General features: G+C 38.6%; 1 protein-coding gene and 1 long non-coding RNA gene across 3 annotated transcripts in view; both read right to left on the bottom strand.

Moving 5' to 3' along the window:
• The window catches only part of BCAS3 (BCAS3 microtubule associated cell migration factor), a 641,765-nt gene that overhangs the window by 161,739 nt on the left and 458,308 nt on the right, over positions 1-21,718 (bottom strand). The gene's annotated exons all lie outside the window — the stretch shown is intronic.
• On the bottom strand, positions 7,254-16,906 carry LOC111820872 (uncharacterized). Its single transcript, XR_002824360.1, has 2 exons — positions 12,261-16,906; positions 7,254-10,007 (listed from the first exon to the last, which is right to left on the bottom strand). It is a non-coding gene; the product is annotated as an uncharacterized LOC111820872 (long non-coding RNA).

The raw sequence follows: 21,718 nt of genomic DNA, 5'->3' as shown, positions 1-21,718 counted from the left end.
GGAATCATGGCCCAGCCAAATTGATACACACATTTTTTGGGGGACATAATTCAAACCATGACACAGGGAATAGAGTATACAGTCAGTAAAATATTCAGCAAAGTGCTGCAGATTATAAGAGATCTACTACTGGGGGAACCACCCAAAGAATACATTTGAAAATATTAGAAGAGTAGACTTACATATTACACTCTGAAAAGCAAAGAGAGACCACCAAGAGAGGGGTTTTCAAATTTGGCTGTACATTACAATCATCTGGGGAGTTTAAAAAATACTTATTCTTGGGCTCCAACCTCAATTGCTCTGGCTGCGGTATGGATATTAGGATTTTTAAAAGCTCTGTAAGGAAGTCTAACGCGCAGCCAAGGTTGAGAACTACTGCACCAAGAGGTGTTGGTGCTGACATTTAATTGGGCCTGGATATCATGAACTGAGGGTTAGCAAATTAAGGAGGTGAATGTGAAAGAGATGGCAACTGGGAGAGGTTAATATTCCACTGAAAAAACCCACTGCCACTGAGTCAATTCTGACTCATAGTGACCCTATAGGACAGAGTAGAACTGCCCCATAGGGTTTCCAAGGCTGTAAATCTTTACGGGAGCAGATTGCCACATCTTTTCCCTTGGAGCTGCTGGTGGGTGCAAACTGCAGAACTTTCAGTTAGCAGATGAATGCTTTAACCACTGTGCCACCAGGGCTCCCTGAGGTTAATATTAATCTTCCACAGTTCTTTCGATTTTAATTTTAATTTGGGCTCAAGCAGCTATATAAATATGTACCACCAAACTAATCTAACATAAATCTTTATCATAATAAGGAGGGGTGGGGTGAATGAATCACACTGAATCTCCCAATACTACTATTAATCACATTTCCCTCTCTGTAGAGTCAAAGGAGCCCTGGTAGTGCAGTGGTTAAGTGCTTGGCTGCTAACCGAAAGGCTGCTCTGCAGGAGAAAGATGTGACAGTCTGCTTCTGTAAAGATTACAGTCTTGGAGACCATATGGGGCAGTTCTACCCTGTCTTAAACATTTGCTATGAGTTGGAATTGACTCAACGGCAGTGGGTTTGGTGTTTTGTTTTGTTTGAACTCTAGAGTCAGCAGTATAACAGACATTAGTTCCCACTCTATACCAGTGGAGCATTGCATGCAGGTATTTGGAGACTTACATTCAAATGCCGTCTGCATTTCTCAAGCTATAGATTAATAGAATTACTAAGACCTAAAGGGGAGGTTGGAAATCACCTAGTTCAGAAACCTCACAAATTAGGAAACAGATTCAAAGGTGAGTGTCAAAAGGACAGAGAGGTGGTTAGTGACAAAAGCAAGTAAAACCCCAGATCCCTGGATACTCCATCCAGAAGAAGGAGAATCAGTTAAGTTCTCCTCTTTTGCTACTGTGATGTCAGTGACTCCTGAAATATTTTGCCTAACAGAATGGGTTTCAAAAGAGATTTGTTTCCCTGTTAAAAAAGTTAAAGTATTAGACACAGGTGAAGTGTATCCCTGTCTCCATTCTCAGAAAGCTACCTCCCTGAATTGAGAAAAATTAGATCAAGCCAAGGAGTACATTAGAAAAAATTATAATAATGGACAATATGTGACATTAATCCTGATTATCTGTATTTCCTGCTTATCTGTTCCAGCTATCAAAAGAGATTCTGATTAGTTCCTTAAGTTTTATCCAGTGAGTATAAGGGACATGCAGGCTATATTTCTTTTTCTTTGCAGGTAAGCCTGTGCATTTAAGTATATTCAAATGGTAAATTTCCTGAGATGAAATCAACAACAAATTTATTATTGCTTGAGACTTCCTAACACTTGTGTAGTACGGTGAAACCTGCGAAAGCTAGAACCTGTGTAACCTGTCAGAGAGGGAAAACTCAAATATTTTCCACTAAAATGAGTGATAGAAAAGCGGCAAGACTGCACCCTGTTAAAGGCAGAAAACTTGCAAGACCCAGAAAACAAGGCAGTCCTGCGAAGTTCCGGCTCTCTCAAGTCTCACTGTACATTCTTAGCTAGAGCATGTCCTTTAGAATAGTCGGCTTTCAGTATTCTCCAGAAAGGCCACTGGCTTGTGGAACTGATTAATTCAGAAGAATCGTTCCATCAGAATACAGTCACTCCTCACTTACAGACATGTTTAGGTTCCAAAGACCAAGCTGTTATGTGAAAATCAGAGTTATGCAAAAATGGAGGATTTTTTTTTTCTGTTTCAAACCATCGATTTGTCTGACTTTTTTATTTAGAAAATATGATCATAGAAATAATAAGAGCTAAGATCTATTGATGTGCTCATCACTGTGACAAGTCAAGTTATGGATTATTCCTCAGAGAAGGAGGCTTGGAGGAGACAAAGCTGGATAAACCCGGGCTGTGTGATTGGAGGGCCCATGGCTTAACCACTTCACGTTCCTCCTGTGCTAGGTTAGAGCTTCCCTTGAGAAGCCATCTCCAGGGCTCCACTCCCACCCCTACAAGCCCTGACTTCAGGATCCTGGAGCCTGCTCTGCCCTCCAGGCCTGGAGAGTCACTGACGCTCGTGGCTTCCTGCGAGAGCCCTAGGAGCCTGGCAGTACACCCGGTGCCACCAAGGCAGAGGCTTCAGGCTCAGTTCGGCTCACTTTGGGATGCCATTAAATTTGTATGCATTTCTTCCAAACTCCCTCTCCGATGCTTCTTTCCTCCCTTCCCACCCCGCAGCAATTTTGAGCTATAGGGCCTCAGGCCACATAGGTGATGGGAACTCAGAATAGTTGCCTGCTGGTTCGGTGCTGCCCTCGTGTCTGCTCAGAGGCTGTGACCATGGAGGAGGCTGCCCCCTCACCCACCATGGCAGCTGGATGGGTGGCCCGCTGGCAGGAGGGAGCGAAGGTGGAGGGGCAGCACAGCCCAGCTTCCTGGAGGCTGTCAGGAGGCCGACCTTGAGGGAAACGACACGCTGCAGCCATTGCTGCCATGCCTGCCACCTCGTTAACATGTAAAATAGTGAGATGAATATTCAGATAGTAGATTTTTTACTATTGTCATAAATGTGAAATGTCGGATAATGAGATAGTTGTTAAGTGAGGAGTAGGGGTATAACTACAGTCGGAATGAGCTTTGAAATCAGCCATGCAAGCAGTCTTGTGAGGTTAGTCTCTAGCCCACTGTTAAATCAAGCTGTCACTTGTAGCTACCACTCTTCTTGCCTTTCACTTTGGGAGGCATTTGGCTGCCATAATTCCTCACTCACCTTCCCTTTATACTACATTATTATAGGCCTTTCTCTGTATCCTTGGACAATTCCCAAAGGACAGAAGGCAGAGTTTAATATCTCATTCAGTTCCTCCTTCCCTTCCTCCCTTGTAATCACATGCTGGGAGCTGCTATGGTTTGATATTTATAATGCACTAAACCCATCCAGAAAATTCAAAATCTGTGAGTTCTAATCCAATCTCCGCCATAAATGTCCACCTGTCCTTCTGTCTATACATTCACCCTTCGTCTTTTGCTACTTTCAAAAATAACTGTGATTTTTAAAAATATGCAAATATAACACAGGTAAAGGTTAGAAAGAGAGATGAGATACAACCTACACAAGAGGCAAAGGGAGATAATTCTTCTAGGCGCTTGAGGTAAGATGGTTCTTTCACCAGTTGTGCTTTAAATTTCCTGTCAGTTAAACAAATAATAACATTCTCTTCGTGACTTATTCTTCTTACATGGAAAATATTTCGATAATAATTTAACAAGCAAAGGAAACTAACCCCTACTTAGGTGCTGAACTGCACGTTAGGTTCTGAGGAATACAAAGAGGGAGGCATGGGTCCTACCTCAAAGAAGGTAACTATCTGGTCAGGATTCAATTCTAAAACATATAAGCCTTTGCTTTTAACTATTAGCCAAATGAAGGACGTACTGTCAAGAAAGGCTTTTGAAAGGAAGCAGGACTTGAAGGATATATAAATGTAGGCGAATTTCCCCAAAAAAGAGCCATCGAAACAATGCTGGCCAAATGCTATTCCCTAGGTATGGGACAGCCACAAAGGCCAGCCCATTTTCTAACGTGACTCTAAAGAGAGGCTGTGAAATGGAAATTGAAAACTAGCACTGAGTCTAATAATTACCTTAGTTACAATTACGGCTGGTGTAATCTCACTACCTAAAGCAAGGTCCACAAAAATGAAGGCATCCTGGCTAACTCTACCAGACTGAGTACACACACACACACACAAATATATGTTATATATTTATTTATATATTATTATATGTAATATTACATATATGTCAGTATATTCAAGTATGCACGTATATACGTATCTGTCTAATTTTATTCCATGCCTTTCATTTTGCTAATGTAGCAGTGCCTCTTAGAAGCACCTAGGTATAGACAAAGAATTTGTAGTTTCTATTGTATATTATATTATTTTAACACTATTTGGGCTTCAAAAGAGGATATCCTTCCAGCAGAACAGATCTTTTCACAGGTATGCTCCTTAAGCAAGATATATACAGTCTTTAAAGAGCAACAAGTTGAGGATATAAATCTGTTAAGTCTAGAATATTCCTTTTCAGTTTTACAAATGACAGAAAACAATCGTGTACCAGTTCTTTCAAACATTAGCTGCTTTGTTCCTCCTCAGAGAATTACAGAAAAGATTATTTGCAACTCTTCACATCCTTACAAAATATTCATATTCTTCAATGAAATTAATTTCCCACATTGTAGATACACCCACACAGCAAACTGCAACACTGAATGAGAAGGATTATAGTCAGATCTTTGACGATACTGACTTTATGTTAAGGCCCTGCTCTGGTGGGCAGCTTTCCCTTCAAATCTATGCCTGAAAATTGTATCCAGTAAAATATACTCTGGATCTTCACATAAGCTGCTGAATGGTTATTTGAGTCATAAAATTTCATGTGCGGGAATAGACTGGTGTAAGGACTATGATGGTTCCCTTGCTGAAATGTTAGAGACATTTTTTTTTTAATGGAGAAACTGCCTGGATGCAAAGAAAAGATCCTGAGTCTAATGATGCATAATTCCTACTAGACCAATGAACATCTGCAAAACCAACCTCAGAAGAGCCTGCCTGTCTTTTGTAGCCACCTCTGCTGTTCTGGACATTGCTCTTTTCAGCCAGTGCCTCTTACATACAGCAACATTCACTTTAAATCAGTTTTCAAACAGCTACTCATTCAAGGGAGGCCAACTCAAAAGGGCTCAAATCGGGCAGCTCAGAAATCTGCAACCATACAAATGGTGATAGAGGTCAAAAGAGACCCAGAAGTGGCTCTCAAAGAGGCAGGAAAGTCTCTGGATGTTTAAATCCTTGTCTGAACAGTCTTCCGGGTCACAAGCGCAGTCAGTAAGGAAGTACAACCACTTGGTGGCCAATTGTGTTATCAACTAAACTAACCAGACAATCGTTACTGATTACAGAGGGGAAAAAATGAAGGGAGCTGGTTTCACCACCACTCTTTTCGGAGAGTTTTAGTGTCATTCCATTTCTTCTGAATGAGCAAGAATGCCTCAGAAGGTTACTCTCCACAACAGCTCCCTCTACCCTCCCCTCTTCTTCCCATTGTTAGGTCTTTTTTCCTTTCTTCCACCCATTGCCGGGACTCTGGCCCAGGGCAGGCTGTGGGCAGCTAAGACCCTGGCTTAGCTCCATCATCTCTGTGGGTGTGGGTCAGTTTGGCCTGAGATGGTTTGGAGAGAAAATTCTTTGAGTTCTGCTAAATAGGGCTTAGGCATTCTTTAATTTCCCTTTGATAACCAATATCTACCTGTAAAGAAGAAAATGTGTGTGCAGAGTGGGTTCCATTTTAGCACTCCTGGGTATGAGATGGGTTAGAGTGTGTGCCAATAAGCTGAAAAAGTCCCTTCCCTCCTTCCCCTCATTCATGTATGTTATCACTGAGGATTAGGGAAACATTTTGTGATCCTCTTTAATAGCTACCCTATGGTTGCCACCATGCTTAGTACCTGGCTGCAGAGCAATTACTATGATAAATCCTAGACTAGAATTAAGTGAATCTTGGGCTTTTTACCAATATTATTTTGCTCTTGGCCACTAGATGTGAATCAGGGAAGAAATTTAGAACGCTTGCTTCCTAATGCTGGCCCTATCTTTTAAGACTTGACTTCAATATTTACTCCTTTATGAGTTCTGGATATCATTTAATAAAATTGCATCCAAAGGGAGCCTGCAGAGTTAAAAAGTCTCTCTATCACAAACTCACAAATTTCCTTATTATAGAACAGGATCAAATCCATTGTACTTTACCTCTTCTGCATGATAGGATGACATTAACTTCCACTGAAGTGATATTGTGAGTACACAGTAGGTCAGTAAATACCAATAATCCTGATGAGATATGGATTAATTTTACCCTTTCTTGTATTCTGTCCTTTTGTGAAACCTGACATTTCCCCTCCCAAACCTGGTGAACTTCATGTTCAATTAGTGAACTCTCCAGATCTTTCCAGCATGGGCTGAAGGCTGGACCACGTTCAACCGGGTCTCTGCTCAGCCTCTTTAAGAAGCAGAGGCAGCAGCTCTCCTACAAAATGGTCCAGGGACGCCACCTGAAAGGGTGGGTGATCTTCATAAATGGACAGGAAACAAAAAAGACGAATATTGGGCAGATGACAGATTCCTTAACTGGCCTTCAAGATACGAGCTGTTCTATTAAACATAGGGCCATTATGCTGGCCAGCCATCCACTTTAAACCCCAGAGTGATTAAAATGCTGGCAGGAAATGAAAGCTCCCTATTGAAGGTCCTTCCCTGAGGTCCTAATTTCAAACCAAATTTTACAGCACCACATAGGAACAAAGGAAGCCCAGTCTTCCAAGTCTTCTTTTTGTCACTTTGGACAAAGACACCCCCTCATACTCCTCAAAGAACAATGGCCTCTGTAGAGCCACAGCCACGCCAAGAATGGGCACAAACCATACAGAAACACATTTTAAAAATACATTTTACACTGCCCTTGACATTTCAGATAAATAGAAACCACTGCGCTGAAATTCCAAGTATTTCATCCTTTCCCTCCTCCCCTCCCCATCATAATGAGAATTTTCCTATTCTCCCAATCTATTTGATCTTTAACATTTTCGCCTCTGTGAATGGAGGACACGGTGGCGTAGTCAAAGAAATTAATTATTCAGAATAATTGCATTTTATTAAAATCTGAGACAATCACAAGATTTCACTCATGGAAGACAAACAAGGATGCCTACCAATCTTTTTTAATTGAAACATCTCCAGAGCCATTCCTCCGCCACAGGCCAGTACTAGCAAGCCAGGGAAAACACGTTATCAGAACAGGATTTTTTTTTTTTCCCTTCACTAGCTGTTGTTTCGGGGTGGCCTTTTTTTTTTTTCTTTCTTCAGCAAAAACAGCTTTTATGTTTTTACTGAACCACTTCAGATTCACTCTTCCACACAGTGGATGTTTACTTGGATTTGGCAGGCTGAGAACAGCTGGTTGTTTCCTAACGAAAGGAACATGAGACCATATGTTTCAACATTTAAGCAATTTGGAACCAGAGGTATAATTCTGAGTGTCCTTTGTTGAAACTGTACATTAAATACCCAAAGGATCTGAGCTATACAAGAGATACAGCCTTTTTTTTTTTTTTTTTTTTTTTTAGCACCTTTTCCTTAGCAACAAAACCACTCCACACCACTTATATCATAGACTTGTACCGCAAGCTTGCAGAGCGTGCTGGTGAGCTGCCGACAACGGCTCTGCTTCAGGGGGCAGCTGTATTGTAAACAGGAAAAGACAGCTAAGCAGACTTTTTCCTTCTAATTCTGTTGGGGAACAAAATGTGTCTGAGGCTGTCTCTGGGGGAGCATCTGACAACAACATGGATACCCACTTTCCTTATGGAAGTATGGACCTAATAGATTTATAAACGGGGAGTCTCTGATATTAGCGTTTAGGATGACCATGTGCTTTGATTTGCCCTCTTCCTTTTCAGCATATCCTCAAGTTAAGCTGGACTAGTGAGATTCAAGTTAAAGTCAAGTGGAGGATAAGAGATGTCCAAAACAGAAGGAAGACCCTCAACTCTTTAATGAAACTTACTATCATGTTTCTTTTATTTGGTGATTTGGTATTTATCAGTAATACTGTTAACAACTAAATTATGGATTTAAAGTCAAGGTGAGTCAGAGCCTTAGCAGGGCTTTAGCAGAGTATCAAGAAGAAAATTCTCTTGTCCCTGGAAAAAGACAGCCCAGCTTTAGAAAAAATAAAATATTGTGAAAAGTAAAATGTCTGTAAGTAGGCAATACAATAACTAAGTTCAAGAAATATCTCTGCTACCTTTGGCACACTGCAAGAGCATATGTACAGAGAACCTGGAAAACATGCCAAGAACAAATACGAATAATGTTCCTTCAACAAAAGAGGCACTCAAATAATATACTCCTTTTGTTGCTTACATGTCATTTGTTCCTCTGTCACCTATTTTGGATCTATACAGAATTCATCAAATTGAAAAAAAAAAAAACTTGATAGAATCAAAGTAAAAACTAATATACTTATGGGGGGGGGGAACTACCCACTGACATAAAAATGTAATTTTAGTTAATATTATAGCTATTCATTTATATAGTTCCACAAGGAATAATGTAATTTATAGAGATATATACAAACCAAGATAAAATATGACCTTACTTATTGTAAAACATTAAGAAAAGTTACTCCTTGCACTATGGAATCATTTAGACAGCTCTGATTCCGAATATGCGAAACACTGTGGACAGGATGCAGTATCTCATTACTAGAGAATGCCCTAGGATGCCCTGAGCATGTTTGCTGTTCACATATCTGGCCATCCTCCACTGTATGTGCCAAGGTACACATTACCAGAGTTAACGTATAAATTTTAGTTAAAAAACGAAGACAAACATATGGTTCAACAATTATGTTTTAATGGTGATCATTTGATTGTGTTAAGATTATGACTTCTCCCATGCATCTTGAATTGTGCAGGGCTCACTCATTCATTCATTCACTCAACAAACATTTATTAAGTGCTCACAACTAGAGTGCTAGAAACAGAGGGGCCTAACACAAACGTTCATTGGCTGGAACCTGTGAAAATATCCCCAGATAAATGAAAAACCTATGGAAGAGAAGTAAAAGAGATCTATTATTCAGAATATGCTAACTGCTCTCTTCAGTTGACTCTTTAGTTGGGAAAGAGATATCATTTTTTTCCTTTAAAAGCTCAGATTCTATTGGTCTGATGGGTACACAGAGCTACATATTGGGACAATAAATTATCTTCTAAATTGAGCATAAAGGCTGTCTTTATGGTTGCGTCTGCCAGTTAAACTCTGCTCCTGAAACAGTTCACATTTTAAGAATACAAAGACAATTCACCTATCAAGCATTTGGATAAAACTAGGTACACTGCACAGATTCTACAAAGCTTAGGACACTTTATTATAAGAAAATGGCCATTTTAAGATTAACCAGAGTGAAAAGCATGCTGGGCAAGGGTCTAAAGAACATAAAGAAGCTTATTCTCTGATGAGCAGCCCTTTCTCCTGCCCCCTTCACTCTAGACCAATGGCAGGGTTAGAAGGCACTACAGCATGTGGTAGCAATCACAAAGACCAATTTGTTCTGAGCATGTCAAGGTCAACGACATTATGGCTGAGGAGAATGTCTTGAGCACTGGAAGTCTGCAGTGGTTCCTGAATGTCACACAGGATCACCTATGGTGTTTGTTTGCCATTTTCTTTATACTAGCTCCCTCAACAGCTATCTTCCTTGTAGAATTAGAAGTATGCCGAAATGGAAATACCTCATTCTGGTGGTCTTCTGTTGGTCAACAAATAAATGCTATTGATGTTGACGATGTGGGAGGCCCACCAGGAAATCCAGCTGCATTTGTTGAAATAAAACAATTTTTCCTTCCTAAACACACTTTATCAGGAAACTGCTTTCTGGCTGTATTCAATTTAAGATATACTCTGTTCTGGCTCTAGAAGACAGAAAAGGAGGAAAGAAATAATATCTGTTTTTTCCCCCCAGTTTCAACCTATTTTTGATTAGAAAAGAGAAAACAATTCTCCTTCCATTTCCCTGACAGAAAAGTTTCAAAGAAAGTCACTTCTTTATGAGTCTTATGACTGTGCCTTCATTTTAAGAGTCGGCTAGGGAAACAGAACAGAATAAGGGTAATGCATTCCATAGTTATTAGAACTTGCTACCTAACTTCTCAGCATGGATGAGAAGTTAGTCTTTGATTTCAGATACAGTCAGATTTCCTAAGTTTTCATCCTATCACTCTTTTTCTTCAAAATGTTTTGATGTTAATAAGTCCCAAAGTATTTTCTCATTCTCAATCAATGTAAAGACTGGATAACATAATGGGAATTAGATTCAAATAAAATAAACCTGGCTTATGTTTTCAAAGGCAATTATATTCTAGGGTACAAACTCTCTCTTTCAGAAAGTTACAGTGATGGAGCAACAACAAATTTTGTTATTTTTAACATGGGTATTTTAGTATAAAAAGATTCCACTCAATGTTTCCCAAATTCAATGTTTCACATAATTCTCAGTCTAATGTGAATGTGGGAAAAAAAGACAAATCCAAACATGGAATATTATTTTCAAAAAATAGTGAACTAAATGTAAAGTGTGATATCTAGATTTTTCTGAACTCGTTCACATGACCTTCATTCTATTTATAGAAATGCAGCAATTCCCATTTGTATATAGAGCAATACCTTGTAGGAGAATTTGGTTTAGCACAAATAAACTTGGCGAAAGTGTTGACTTAAAAATAAAACACTGAAAGAGGAGGGAGGGTTTTTTTCCCCCTCTGTGAAAATTTCCGGAAAAGTTGTAAACAAAGGCAGGTTTGGCTCAAAGACCCAGTGATTCTGGTGAGCTGAGGAGGATGAAGAGTATATCAAACCTCCCAGAGTGAGGAAATGTTTGTAAAACAGTTAGTAAATCACAGGCAGCCGGGGTCACCATGCTGAACAACCCCAGGGACACACTGCCAAAACCCCAGCTGTGAAAGGAGGGGGCTGGGCACCGCTTCACAGCTTGAACCCCATTCTGAATGATCTCTTGGTTCCATTCTCTGCCCTTTCCCCTTTGTTACTGCAGAACTCTGATAGCTACACAATTAATTCGCTCTGGGCCACAGGGCAGTGCTGACTATCCCCTATTGAGTGCCAAGGTGAGGATACTAGGACACTGAAAAATGTTCTCTGCAAAGTGATACTGACTAAGCCTTTGGTCCTGGGGACAAGGCTGAAAGTTCCAGCTGGGAAGAAAGAATCACACTCAATCTGGGGGAAAAAAGTTTACAAAGATGAACAGAAGGCAAAATATGTAACTGGAAGTTTCCACGAATTTTGAAATGTCTTTTCAAGCCTTTTTGATCACTATTCTTTCTAACTATTCTATGACACATCTGTTAATTATTCATTTCCTGATTTTACCCAGATGGCAAGGTGGAAACTGTTAAGTTCTTCATAAACTGCCTGTTTTATACTCCTCTTTCCCCCCAGAAGCCAGGAAGACAAAAATAAAATAAAACAAGAATAGTAATGAAGAACTGCTAAGTGAGAGATAAGGGAAGGATGCAATCGGGAAGACTCTTCTCAACTACTATAGATAGAAGCTTCTTCCTGACTGGATTGGACAGTTAGTTCTATCAATTAATTAATCAATCAGTTGATTTTCTTTACTCTCCAAAAATGATTAAAAAAAAAAAAAAGTCATATTCTTTCTTCACACCAAGCTCAATCTGCCCACACAGAGACTATTACTATGTACTTAAACTAGAGTGTGAAAGAAGAATAATTAATGGTTTTAAAAAATTCTTAAAATGAGAAGTATGATGATAGATGAAAATGTATATTTTTAAAATATTAAGTGAAAAAAAGTAAAACAGACAGAAGTCTATATCCGCTGACTACAACTAGTAAAGACCAAAGATGGACACAGTAAGGCACTGACATTAATAAAAAGGAAAGAAAATGCATTGGAATTATGAGGAGAAAACTCTTTCCTTTTAGAACTAGGAGCTACAATTTTTGTTTGTTTGTTTAAAGAGAGATGTAATAAGCATAGTCATCAGTGAACTTCTCCAGTAATCATACAAAATTTAATATGAGCCCTGATTCACAGCAGAGGAACATCACACAGTCACAATGCTGATACCATAAATATAAACATATAAACATGTTTAGAGAAAATTTAGTATCTTGCTTACCTGAATTGAAATAGGACAGATACATAAGAGTAATCTTCAATGTTGAAGGGCTACTGGCTTAGTATATGAGTTGTTCAGGCTCTTTCTCCTATTAATGTGTTACTTGTTTTTCTTTTAGAACATTTAAACCATCTATGAGCAACAGGACATGTACCTTTGAGTTGTTTTTCTGGGTTGGCACTGAGTCAGTAACACTGTTAGCTTGTCTCTCACAGTCTGTGACAATGGTAGGTGATGCTATCTAATTCTCAGTTTTGCTTTGTAAAAACTCAACTTATTCTATCCAGACATCAAACAAGATTTTGGGCCCGATGGCATCTTATTCTAACCAATAGACGTAGTTGGCCCAGACAGCCCCTGGTGAAGAAAAACAAGGAAAATGAGAAGAAAAGTAAACTCTTTGTTGAGAACTCTAATATACGCTTTAAGTAATGCTTCAAGGCAGTTGAGAAAGCATGGGCTGTGGAGTCGGATCGGGATCAAATCCTGACTCCAACCTTAATTAGCTGTGTTACATTGGGCAAGTCATTTGAGATATTGTCACTTTTCTCATCTGCAAAATGGGGATAATAATCACAACCTACGAGGATTGTTGACAGAATTAAATGTGATGCTTCTGGAAAGTACCTGGAATGGTGTCTGGCACAATAAAAGTGCTAAATGTTAGCTTCCTTCCTCCTACCTCTTTCCCATATTGAAGTGCACAGGAAAGCCTTTCTTAAAAAGTCAATGGCTTTTTCTGATTGAACATGGAAGGAATGCACTTCATGAAGGGATCCACACCACTCTCTGTCACTATTAACCACAACCTGGGCAGACTCTCCAGGGCTCCAAGTCTCTCACCTCCTCTAGCACTACATTTGTTAAGAGTCTAAGTCAAAGACACTCCTTTAAGCCTCAAAGAAGAGAGTGCACACCCCAAAATAAATGGACTGACTCAAACTTTGGATATTTTTGCTATTTAAACATGTTGCTCACAGCTCATGTTCCCAGCTTGAGGAATTACTCTTGGATCCTTTCTCCAGTGGCAATGGATGGCTTCCACATTACATTCTTTGCCCCCTTATTCAGCTGGCAAACCAGATCAAATCAAATCAAATTCAGAACACACACACACATATTTCAGTGCTCTTGTGAGTCAGACAAGTGCGTGATTAATAAGGGATGAAATATGATTACTGTTCACAGGCCTTCTCAGTCTGACTTTGCTAGATACTTGTGAATATCAGGTAATCTACATTTGAGAAGATACATTGCTGTCACTGGGTTTACCTTTGGGTTAAAGTTTACCTTAACGTTTTTTAAAAGCAAGATCTCAATTTTAATTAAACTAAAAGACAACTGAATAACGACCTATAGTGGTTTCTTTTTGTATGATTTGTCTTCTTTTTCTCGCTCGAAGGATGAGTAAGGATCAAAGACAAACACCTGTTCTCTCAAAAAAGGACACAGAGCTCTTCATTTGGCTTTGAAATCCTGTGTGAGGGTTTTTTTCTTTTTCCACTCTAATGGGGATTCTTGGGCTGAGGGAGGAGAGTGGAGTGGTATCATTAAAAAAAAAAGTACATTTTCCAAATCTATTGGGAATTTCAGTACTTGATTATTAGGCTCAGAGAACTTTTTTTATTTGGAGAATTATAAATTCAGTCTAACTGTATCAGGCCCTATGGGTGTAGCAAAAAAACAAAACCAAAATATTAGCTGACACAGAAGCAAGATAATAGTAAAAAGATATTAATGTAATGAGAGAGCTAGCCAGCTAACTAAATACCTGAGCATATCTTACTACTACTGTGGTTGAGAATCAAAAGAGATTTGCTCCAGTCCTAAAGCTTCTCGAATACGAATGTTTCTGCGTCTGTCAAGTATCAGAAGCCAGGAGGCTAACATTCTACACCCAGCTCCTTCATTTATTTACTACGTGGCCTTGGGCAAGTTGAGGTTCTTTTCTGAAGCTCACGTTCTTCTACTATGAAATGAGGGTCATAATCTCTCTCTAAGTTGCTATGGCTATAAAATAATAAATGTGATGATGCTTTGTCCACAGTAGTTCCACAACAACGTTAGTTGTAATAGGCTAACCAACCAATTTTATTAACCCGCTTCTCATTCACTCAGACCACTCTGACTTTCTTTGTTGATGTATCAAGCCAAGCTGCTTTGTGACCTAAAGATTTTCCCACTAAGTCAACAGTAAGTCCTATGTTTTGGTTTTTTTTTTTCTCCTTTCTTTTTGTTTCTAAAGAGAGGATAAGAAATAAAGGCACTCTACTTCAAACTGGCTTAGTCAGGATGCTGTAGTTAGTTTTGCTCATTTTTTCCCAAGCATGTTTCTATTTAAAATCATCTTTTTGCATTACTCTGGAAGAGAGGGTAACTCTTATCTCATCCAAAATTGGTGTTTCCAATTTCCTTATATAACAAAGCTTGAATGTTGTAGAGGAAGTAGGCAAAAACTAAGAACAAAAAGGATCAAAAAGCAAGAGACCGATAACCTGTAAGGTTAAGAGGTTACGACCCCAGGGCCCTGCAATAAGGTGGAAGTCTAGAAAGATGTTTTCAGGTAGTTTCAAGCAACCTTACTTTAACTGGGCTTTTTGAAAAGGAATAGAGATAGGATCTAATGCTGAGGACAACACTACTGGCATGAATACACTTAAAAGATCATAGGGATCCCATCAAAATTAAGCTGTCACTTTTGTTAGAGAAGAGAACTGTAGTATTAATAATTCATTACCGTTTGGTTTCAATGTTTAAAATCAACATTTGCCTACCCTGAAAGTACTTCTTTTCACTTGTTCATCATAGTTTTTATTCCATGCCACAGATTAGAAGGAAAAAGATGGAGCATTAGATAACCGTGATGAATCTCACACATTTAAACAATGGTGTCAGTCACATTCTAAATTTGGTTGTGAGAGGTTTTATTTGCCATTAAATTAAGGCAGGGAAGTTGCAGTCAGAATACTGTCAAAACATCATTAGTGTAACAGCACGCACTGGTTTCCTCTCTCTTTTTCTAAGGTTTGAGAAGGATGTGGTCATAGCTGCGGCGGTGTGGACAGGAAAGAGCGTGGCTGGCTGGCAGCATATACAATCCATACAATAGAACTGATATAAACATATGTATTATGTGGTTGTACATGGTGCACAGATGGCGAAAAAGAGGGAGAGGAAGTGGAAAGAAGGAATGTCTTCCTGGTATATCCCAGCAATACCACAGCTGTATTATAGATTGGTAAAGGTTAAGAAATATAAAAATAAGAGGCAAAAGCTGCCTTAACTAAGTTCAGGAGGGGCAGAATCTCCAGGATACTTTTTTTTTTTCCAACTAAGAATTCCAGGATAGAGAAAACGGTGGTTTCAGTTCTGTATTACTGCTAATCAGAGTAGGATAAAATATATTAAAAGTCTTTGGAGCTTGTAAACATGAATTAAAGGCATCAGTCATCAGGGAAGAAGCAGTGATTTCTAACTATCATCATTTTAAAAGCTTTAGAAGCAGGCACCTTTCAAACTTCTAATTATGTTAAACTAATCTGCATCAATCTAAGGAAACATTTAGACTTTCAGAGTCAGGAAATTAAACCACTAGTTCTTAAATTCTGAGCACATCTCTAAACCTCTGTCTTGCCTTTATACTTAATGAATGTTACAGAAAATGTTTGCGAATTGATCAGTGTATTTAAATCAAATAAATTAACTAAAAACAAATGCACAGAAACTTAAAAAAGAGCATGGTAACAGAAAAAAAAGATGGCAGGAATAACAACGACAAACTAGTGAGAAACACCTTTGCCATTCTCTCCCTTTCCCACAAAACATAACTTATCTATTATGTAAATTAAGGTAATAAAAAGTACACTCACCTCCCCCCCAAATTTTTAGATTAAAATAGCTACAGGTATCACAGAAGAAAACATTTAAATAAATGGATGACTTGGAAATCAGCATTTCCTGCACTTTATTTAATTTCACATAAGCAAGCATTCACTGGGTACTCATATGTGTCAGACTTAGTGGATACAAACATGAATAAGACCTAGTTTTATTGCCTTCAAAAGCTTAAAATCGAGAAGCACAAAGATAGAGGGAATAGACTCTCAGAGCCAATACCTAACATATTCATCTTATTAATCATCCACGGAAATATCTGACCAACACATAATCTAGAAACCATCAAAATTTCTTATAAAATGTTCATGCTTAAACAAAACTCGCTTTGACACTTTACGGCCATGGAACAAATAAAAGCAGAAAGCTAACAACTATATAGTCAATCTGGATATATCTAGGAACAGCAGAAAGCTTTGATAATTCAAGTCTTCGGCAGGTCGGTATCCAGCTTGGCTTGGCACTATGCTTTCTCAGTGCAGGGTTCTCTGCATGTGCAGCTGGAGAATGCCTATCTGATGAAGGGGTTCACAGCATCCTCCAGCTGCACATTTTACCTTTCTGGATCTCCACTACTCTGGCAGTAAGCTGAAAGAAGGTATCTACAATGATCACTAAAGTTCCTTCTAGTTTTGACATTCTATGAAAAATGAACAAATCAGTTTTAGAAGAAATACAACCAGAGTGCTCCTAGAAGTGAGGATGGCAAGACTTTGACTTGCTTACTTTGGACATGTCATTAGGAAAGACCAATTGCTAGAAAAGGATACCATGTTTGGTAAAGTACAGGGTAGGCAAAAATGAGGAAAACCCTCAATGAGATGGATCGACACAACAGCCAAAGCAATGGACTCAAAACATACCAACTATCATGAAGATGGCACAGGACCGGGCAACACTTCATTCTGTTATACATAAAGTTGCCATGAGTCAGAGCCAACTTGATGACAGCTAATAACAATGACTCTCTGAGTAAGGCTAGAATATTTGTTTCAGGCAGATCACTACAGGAGAGAAAATGCATTATTTAACTTCTGTGTGAGACCAGCACATTCTCTAAGGCAATGACACTGATTTATGTCTATGCACTCTGATATCATGAGCTCACGCTACACCTAAAAAATGTATTCATTTTGTAAGCTTTCCCTTAGCAAATATAAGAAGGCTGGAGAGAAGGAAAGTGCTGCTTACCATTCATTTGGCGTCAGCAGAACTCTCCATTATTAGAAAGAGGCTGCCCATTTCTAGATAATGAAAACAAATTTTTCATCATCATTGTGGTGTCCTATTTTACTATGTCACTCTGGAAGATTCTGAAAGTCTTATACTCTCCTCTTTTGCCTCTTAAAGCATCAACAGGTTATAAAAATAATACTTTGCCTCATGGTATGCAACCTTAAAATGAACCCGGGAAAATGGTATTCATTATTCTGTTGGATATATTAGATGTGCAATAACTATGTATTATAAAATAAATCAAATTACAAAAATGAACCCTATCCCTTGGATAAAATTCTGGGAGTAAGCCAACACCACAATTATTATCTTCTCTAGCATTGAATGTTCTACATAAGTGTTTGGAAGATGTAAACAGGACATAAATCTGAGATTGGTTCTTCAATCTGTCTACAAATAACCATGACATTATATATAAACTATACTTTAGAGCATATACGCTTTCTGTTTAAGCAGTTAAGAAGTGTATTAGACACTATGATAAACAGAAAAAACGGAGCGTGAATACCGATAAATACAAGCCTTCCGTCTTGGAAAGTCTTCACTTATTTGATTAAGTTAGGTGAAAAACAGAGCAGTCATGCTTGTGGCCTTTCTTCCTTTTCCCCTTCCTCTCCTCTTTTCATTTCTAATACGAATCGGAAGTCTATGTGGAGCAGTCTGGCTAGCCCCAGCCTAACCTCCCCATCTGGAAGGGGACTAACCAGCCTTGGGGCTACTTCCAACCCTTCCCAGCTGTTGGGTTGGGGTTTTTTGTTTTTGTGGGCTTGAGAAAGCATATTTATATAAATGATTGCCATATCCTTTGCCAGCTGTTGACCCTGCTCTTGTCCCGGTTGGGGCATGGTTTTCATTTTTAGCGGCTACAGACTGGAACTGACCCCGATAGAGTTAGCATGCTATGCAAACAGCTTTACGCGCTATTGCTGTGACAGTTCAGACAATGGATGCACAGTGTAATCCAAGGGACCGGTGTTTCCCTTTGGGCAAATGTCACAGAATCCAGAGCTAGAATTATCAGTTGAAAAAATAAATTCTGAGATTCACTGTGTTATGGAATAGCTTCAGACTGCAGTGATTTCAGCTAGGGTCAGAGCAAGAATTTACCAGCAGCAGCAAATGATAATTTTCACTGAGAAATGTAAAATGTTCTCTAGACAGATCTACAGAGGGCAACTGTTGTCTGTAAGGTTATATAAGAGGTAAAAAGAGGCTACATTTCCAGTTATAAAACTATGTATATATGCTTCTGGTGTAAATCAAATAAAAATTTTAGATCCTTATACCTTAACAAAAATAAGTTTGGGCTTTTGATTATTACTACAAACGAAAGAAAAACCAAACCCATTGCCTTCGAGTACATTCTGACTCATAGCAACCCTATAGGACAGAATAGAACTGACCCATGGGGTTTCCAAGGAGCACCTGGTCGATTCGAACTGCCGACTTTTTGGTTAGCAGCCAAGCTCTTAACTGTACCACCAAGGCTCCTAAGGATAGCCAACCAGATCACTCCTTATGAACATTATCCAACAAGATAAAATCTGCTTAATCTGTTGATAACTGTAGTCGAAATGAGCTAGAAAGTTTAAGATGTAAGTCTTAGGGAGAGTAGAGCTGCGAGGAGAGAGACCCACAGAGATAAGAGGGAAGAGTATAAATAATCCATTAGGGATGATTTTTCCTGGACAACCAATATTTCATCTGCAGTTAAATGAAGATAAGAGAATAAACAGCAAATCTTTACTGCTTGCATAAACTGTATCAAGTCCCTCTGGCTATAAGCGTATGTGAATAATAAAGACATTTAAATAAAAATAAATTGTTAATGCATAAAGTGATAAAAGGGCTATCAAAACAGAAGACTTACAATATTTAATAATTTATAAAACCAATGATTGCAACAGATTATTATTTAGAGAGTCTAATTGTAAAAAGAAAAATATCACGTTAGCTCGTTAAAAAGAAGTCCTGTATTAGGATCTCTCCTTCTCTTTCTTCACAACTATAAGCTGACTGGCTATGGGAGATGGACGCTGCTATACGTAACTGTAATTAAAATGTGAACCCCATCTTAGAGGTCAGAATAAAAGAAGTTGACAAATAGGGGAGCTGCGATATGGAAAGTAAAAATATTTCCTGATACAAACCCATTAAAACCCATTGCCGTTTCCTGATATAGGCATTTGAAAATCCTTGAAAAACAATCCAAAAGGAAATTTAGCCTTTGAATTTAAGAGTCACATACTTAGATGATCTTTAACACCCTCAGAAGCCTGAATCTGGGATTGCTTTAAAGGCAGCTCAGAATTTCAATCAGCATTAGCACAATGAAAATTTCCTCAAGAGCTGGGAGAATTAACGGATGGTAGTTTGAAGCCTCTATGAACCCTGATTAACTAATGACAGAATCTGTGAAATCACAAGGCAATATTTCCTTTCTCTGACTCAATGTATTTGTAATTGTGAGAAAAGCAGATAAAGCCATTTGTTGCTGACAGCAGAACCTGGCTGAAAATTTCACATGATTAGTATAATCTCCAGATACACTTTTCTTGTTAGCAGAATTTTTAAAAATTCAATATGAGATCTCGTTTTTTATACTTATTTTCATTATTGATATATTAGAACTTATTTCTACCATCTTATTTCACATGATTTCTTCTTACCTGCCTTCAGTTGCACTAACAGTTTTCTATAATCATTTTTTACTCTATTTATATGGAAGCCATAGATTATATTTCTATTCTTTTAATGGCTTACCCTTTGGTTCTTATTATACTATTGTTGTTAGTCGCTGTAGAGTTGCTCCCTGACTCATGGAGACCACATGCACAATGGAATGAAATGCTTCCTGGTCTGTGCCATCCCCGTGATCAGTTGAGGACTGGACCATTGTGATCCATAGGGTTTTCACTGGATGATTTTTGGAAGTAGATCATCAGGCCTTTCTTCCTAGTGCATCTTAGTCTGTAAGCTCTGCTGAAACCTGTTCAAGCATCATAGTAGCAGATGGGTGGTGGCTGTAAATGAAGCACACTGGCTGGAACTTCAACCCAGGTCTCCTGCGAAGAAGGCGAGAATTCTACCACTGCCCCCATCATACTCAACTATAAATTTCCCTAAGTCTAATCTTATTCAACATCTCAATATTTCTCCTGAACACGCTTTATCACTGAACATCCCTACAGCTATCTTGTTATTATTGTCTGGGATTTTGTTGTTGTTGTTGTTAGGTGCCGTCGAGTTGGTTCCGACTCATAGCCACCCTAATACAACAGAATGAAACACTGCCCAGTCCTGTGCCATCCTCACAATCAGTGCTATGTTTAAGCTCATTGTTGCAGCCACTGTGTCAATCCATCTCATTGAGAGTCTTCCTCTTTTTCACTGATCCTCTGCTTCACCAAGCATGATGTCCTTCTCCAGGGACTGGTCCCTCCTGATAACATGTGTAAAATATGTAAGATGAAGTTTTGCCATTCTCCCTTCTAAGGAGCATTCTGGTTGTACTTCTTTCAAGACAGATTTGTTTCCATATAAATAAATTATTAAACAGTTAATTACCAATATAATTCTGTATCTCGCCTCTGGGTTCACAATTTCTTGGTGAAATGTATCTTTAAAGGATTTTTTTTTTTTTTTTTCAGCAAAAGCACAAGTGTGGTAAATTCTTAGCTGGGTATAGAATTGTAAGTATTACTGTAAGAATTATTTTGCTCAGCACTTTGTTTTCTGGCATCTACTGCCACTTATATAGGTAATATGTCTTTTCCTAGGCTATCTTTTTTTTAATCAATGGTCTTACTACAACGCATATTAAAATGGATTTATTTTTTTTTATTCTGTTCAAAACTCAAGTTATACTTTCAGTCTGAAGACTGAAGACTTTCAATTCTGGAAAATTCTTATCCATTATTATGTGAACATCCTTTTTGGTCATTCTCTCTGTCCAGTTCTTCTGGAGTACACCATTCCCTAACTTGTAGTTTAATGGTTGCCTCCATGGAAGCCCTAGAACTCCAGGACAAAATCTGGCCTTATATTTGGCACTGGAGGATCTGATCCCTCAGTACTATTGGGGAAAGTCCAAACCAGACAATGAACCAGTGGCTACTTTAGCTTACCTTTAAGACTGTCCTTGTCCTCCCCCACCTGCCTAGATATGCAGCAGCTTTCTTTAGTGTCCATTTGAAGTCAGGAACACCCCCTTTTTTTTTTTTTTAAATATTTTATCGTACTTCAGGTGAAGGCTTACAGAACAAATAGTTTCTCATGAAACAGTAGTACACATGTTGTTTTATGACATTGGTTAACAACCCCACAAC

This window comes from Trichechus manatus, unplaced genomic scaffold (assembly GCF_000243295.1).
Source record: "Trichechus manatus latirostris isolate Lorelei unplaced genomic scaffold, TriManLat1.0 scaffold00054, whole genome shotgun sequence".
In the NCBI taxonomy this organism is placed as follows: Eukaryota; Metazoa; Chordata; class Mammalia; order Sirenia; family Trichechidae; genus Trichechus; species Trichechus manatus.
Note: the sequence above shows the minus strand (reverse complement) of the source record. Positions and strands in the feature narration are given on the sequence as shown.